We start from the raw sequence: 5,161 nt of genomic DNA, 5'->3' as shown, positions 1-5,161 counted from the left end.
AATTAAGAGAAGTAAGTAAGATGAGGGTGGTGTAGAAAAGGAGAGGGAACCGGCCCCTCACATTGGTGGCAGCCCAAGAATCCGTCCCCTCACAACTGTACAGTTGCATGTCACACGAGGATGACTCCCTCTCTCGCTACCCGCCGTCTATAGCCGTTGCTGATATAGTGACCGGGTGTACCTGTACCAACTCATGCTGATGCACTGGGGATCACATCAATGTATTTCATCTAGCGTTTCAAATTTTACCGCTAACAAATCTATCGATACTTTTTGGAGACTACATAATTTGGGGGGGAACTTTTTTCATTGTAGAAAAGTATCTTGGCTTTTATAATGTGAGTCAATAGGAATATTGATTCGATTTACTATAGGTTTTTATAAAACACAGTACAGGTACTCTTATAAACTGGGGAATGCCTGTAGAACTTTCTTAACATTCAAAGTACCACAACAATATGAAATACAATACCACAGACTACTTCAGGTCCACTTCACTGCAGGTCCAGTTCACTTTATCTCCAGCCAACTTCATTCTAGTTCACATCAGGTCCAAAAGTTCAGGTCCACTTTCGGCAGTGATGGAGAAAGTACCTGAAAATATTACTTAAGATAAAGTACTGCACTGTTGATATGCAAACATTTAAACTAAGTACTGTAGTCTTCTTCAAAACTATGCAAATAAAAGTTTCATTAACTGAATTGAAACATACAAGCAGAAAAATGTACAGCACAGTACAGTTCAGTACTGTACATAGGAAGTGGAGGTGCAGTTATTCACAAAACATTTGTGTTTGTTGTCGGCAGTAGTGACGGTGGAGGTGGAGGAGGCGGAGGAGGGAGCGAGTTGGGAGGAGTGGTGACCTTGGATGCAGGAGCAGGGACGAGATGCCAGCCAGTACATTACGGGTGTATTAATTGTTTTTATAGCTATTTTTGCATTTTAATATTAAATACTGTACATTACGTTTCAACAAAACTACCATTTATTTCTGAGAACATGGAAATGTAATATTTTTGCTGAAATGATGTACGTATTACAGTGTTAAGTGACGAAAGCAATGACTGCTTTCTTTCGTTCAAAAGATGTTACCGTAATCGCTTTTCGAGTGGTTTTCAGTTGTGGGATTATAAGGCTAATGATAGGATAGAATATTATTGTAATACTGTATGAGTACAGTACAACAGTTTTTTAACTGAAAACCATTCGAAAAGCGATTACGGTAATATCTTTTGAGCAACGAAAGAAAGCGAAAGTCATTGTTTTCATAATTTTATCCCAATTTCCACTGTACAGTAATATGTACGTCATTTCAGCCAAAATATTACATTTCCATATTTATTTCTGAGAATATATTAATTCAGTCACAGTTAAGGTAAAATATACTTGTGATGTAATATTTTAATGAAAATACGGTATCGTAGTTTTCTTTTGTATCAAATTTAATTAACAAAGATTGATGTTTCAAATGTAATGAACAAAAATTTATGTACAGTATCTATAAATAAACTTTAACAAATGAATACTTTGTTTAACATCGTCCTGTGTATACCATACCATGGATTTGGCTACTTTGGGCTAGCTATGATGACGCAAGAGACTGCCCTGGCGGCTGTACCGACACTCACAGCGGGTGGTGCGTTGGTGCGTCGTTTCCATAGTTTACTGGTAGTTACTGGTAAATATTTTTCAACCTAACGAAACTATTACCCTTTTAGAGGTCGACCCCCAATTTTTTGCAAAATAATTTGGTCTTAAAAACTCGAACTACACACAGGTATATATGGTAAATAAGGACATGGGGGGGCCAGGGGTTTTTTAGGGGGGCAGCAAAGTACACGGATTTTTAACATTCACGGGTATCTTGCCTAACCCTCATGTATGTTATATGGGCCGACTGTGTGTGTGTGTGTATATGTATGTATAAATAAAAAAAATAATAATAAAATAAATAAATAAATAAATAAAAAATAAAATAATTAATAAAATAAATAAATATTAGTGATGACCGCGGTAACATTATGAGATGTTCTTATTACTACTATGCTATTGTACTATTCCAGATGATACTAAATGTTACATAATACTTCCTTGAGATAAATGTATAGTATATATCAGGTGCCTCAAAGACAGCTCAGGTTCTCAACTGGCTCAGCCATGTTAATATTGTTATTTCTATCCACTCTGTATCTGCATTTTTCTGGCTAAATAAGATGTTTCAATTCAATGACGTCAACAACTACATCGTGCATCTCGGTACGAATGAAACCGTTACAACGACACAATGGTGAAACGTCTGCTCCGAGGTCCGTCTCGGTCTCGCTTGTGACGTTCCAAAACTCTTCCGTTTCACGAATATTTTGATATTATTGTAATCCTCGGTTGGGGCCTTGCTTCTACCCAGCACGATACATACATTAATATAGCTTAATGGATTTCTTGTTATAGAAAAGCATATACCGTACAGTTGTATGTCACACAACGGATGACTCCCTCTCTTGCTACCCGCCGTCTATAGCCGTTGCTGATACAGTGACCGGGTGTACCTGTACCAACTCGTGCTGATGCACTGGGGATCACATCAATGTATTTAATCTAGCGTTTCAAATTTTACCGCTAAAAAATCTATCGATACTTTTTGGAGACTACATAATTTGGGGGCGGAACTTTTTTCATTGTAGAAAAGTATCTTGACTTTTATACTGTGAGAATATCGGAATATTGATTCGATTTACTATAGGTTTTTATAAAACACAGTACAGGTACTCTTATAAACTGGGGAATGCCTGTAGAACTTTCCTAACATTCAAAGTACCACAACAATATGAAATACAATACCACAGACTACTTCAGGTCCACTTCACTGCAGGTCCAGTTCACTTTATCTCCAGCCAACTTCATTCTAGTTCACATCAGGTCCACTTTAGGCAGTGATGGAGAAAGTACCTGAAAATATTACTTAAGATAAAGTACTGCACTGTTGATATGCAAACATTTAAACTATGTACTAAGTACTGTAGTCTTCTTCAAAACTATGCAAATAAAAGTTTCATTAACTGAATTGAAACATACAAGCAGAAAAAGGTATAAAAAGTAGTACAGCATTTGTAAAGAATCATAATTAAAAAACAATGGCATTATGTTTTCAAAACGAAGCTTAAAGTTATTAATATATTATACAGTATTGTACTTTAAAGAAAAACTAAATAAACACACATTCAAAATTTGGTATGGGATGGAAAACGTGAATCTGGGCCACAGTTTTGATAGGTCCCGTACCACCGACACCAATGGGAAGTGACTTTAGACACAAACATTTACATAAATGTCCACTTTTATAGGATTACTGTACAAGTGCACTTAAATACAAGTCCTCTAATACGCTCGGCTCGTACGCCCGACGACACGACGCTAAGTAACGACGTCGGTCTTACCTCCCGCGGGTCAGCGGCGTCGTTTCTCCGTTTGCCGTTAACGGCGTCGTATGCGAGACCGGACGGGTCTGTACGGTCGAGTCTCAACTTGTCATACCGAGATGTGTTGTTGGTCCTTGAAGCTTCCTGGAAATGTGACCAATAGCTATATAATACACAACACTGTAAAACTATTAAATTATAGGCAGGGATTATCTGACCGGTACTCGGCACAATAACCGCCGGTTATTTGACAGAGATCTAAAATAAAACTAAATCCTTTTGTCAACAGAAATTATACAATTAAATAATACCATAATGTAATGACTTGTTTAATGCCCCCAACCATCCCGACTACAATCCTATACGATCCCCGCAGGTCCCGGTCAAATGGCCGACGGTTTTTTGGCCCAGAATCGTGGTCAAATCACAACTTCGTATTAAAAATAAACGTTGCTTATTAGTTTAACACCACATTGACAAACCGATTACTCAAATAGGTTACGTTAGGTTGAAATTATCTTTTCCCAACGGTTTTTATGGATATTTTGAACGATTATGACTTTCGGAAAATAGGTGCACGGCCAAAACGATAATTTTACCAGTTTTTATTTGGATTTTTTCTAATAAATAAATATGATCTTCATTTCCTTACACTAACAAAAACAATGAATCTTCCAAAGTGAATTAGACTTTCAACATGAAGGGTTAAATATCAACATTGAAAACCCTACCTAACCTAATCTAAACTACCTAACTTCTTGCAATGGACGAGCAAAAATTTAATCGGCATACCGGGTTTCTTACAGTCCAATAGTGTTTACATTTCGTGGACGTGACCGACGTAGAACGAAACTGCGACGACGTCGACGGATTCTTATCCTGCTGCCGGGAGAAAGGCACAATTTTGCAGGATTTATTATTTAAATCTCTCTGCTGTGACCAATCAGAGGACAGTGCAAATCTATTGTGATATTTACGCAGGAGCAAAAACTTTTTTTCTAGATATATTCAAGCCTCCCTCGTGACCTAAATGTTGAAGACGAGAACCGACTCGCCGACAAAACATTAAAACACAAAAACAAAACATTAAAGAAATAACTTTTTGTTATCATTAGTTAAATACAGCTACTCCTCGACTTACGACCGCCTCGGTCGTACCAAAATATTGTCAAATTACCTATTTTCGAGTCCCGACGTTACAGATTGCGCTGTGTACCGACAAAATTTTTGTTTGTAATTCCCTTTAAAATGGCTGGCAAGCGTAAGAGTGAGAGTTCTCGTGGTGCCGAGAAGAGAGAGAGACACCCGTTTTAGATTTTCTATGTACGGTATTATTTTCGACTTGCGACCCGGTCGCCGGTCCCTGGCCCCGTCGTAAGTCGGGGACCGACTATACCGTAATGTGCTGGGTATATACGGGATAGCTCTACTGTACATCGTTATCTACAAGAGTTAAGTTGGACTCGCGAACGAGCCTCGGGTACTCGACTCGTCTGTCTGTCGAGAAGCTCCTGTATTGGCTTATAATCGACGTGTACGGTCACCCCAAAATAATATCTTTAGCCACGGGGTCGACGTGATTCGAGGCTATTCGACCGACGTTACACGACCCGTTTCAGAACTGTTGCTAACTCTACGTCTACACCTTTGAGCACGAATGAGTATACATATGTTTTTGAGAGATGCGAATCCTCCGAGGCTTCCGATCGCACGTTACGCGAATTGAGATTGCGTGTCGTGAATG

At 38.5% G+C, this 5,161-nt stretch overlaps 1 long non-coding RNA gene across 1 annotated transcript; it reads right to left on the bottom strand.

Annotated features, from left to right (window-relative positions):
* Positions 1-560: 560 nt before the first annotated feature.
* On the bottom strand, positions 561-3,569 carry LOC121870701. The gene is made up of 3 exons (XR_006089755.1): positions 3,436-3,569; positions 2,840-2,947; positions 561-594 (listed from the first exon to the last, which is right to left on the bottom strand). It is a non-coding gene; the product is annotated as an uncharacterized LOC121870701 (long non-coding RNA).
* Between the last annotated feature and the right edge of the window lie 1,592 nt (positions 3,570-5,161).

This window comes from Homarus americanus, unplaced genomic scaffold (assembly GCF_018991925.1).
Source record: "Homarus americanus isolate GMGI-L3 unplaced genomic scaffold, GMGI_Hamer_2.0 scaffold56333, whole genome shotgun sequence".
NCBI classification, from domain to species: domain Eukaryota; kingdom Metazoa; phylum Arthropoda; class Malacostraca; order Decapoda; family Nephropidae; genus Homarus; species Homarus americanus.
This window is presented reverse-complemented; position numbering and strand designations above follow the sequence as displayed.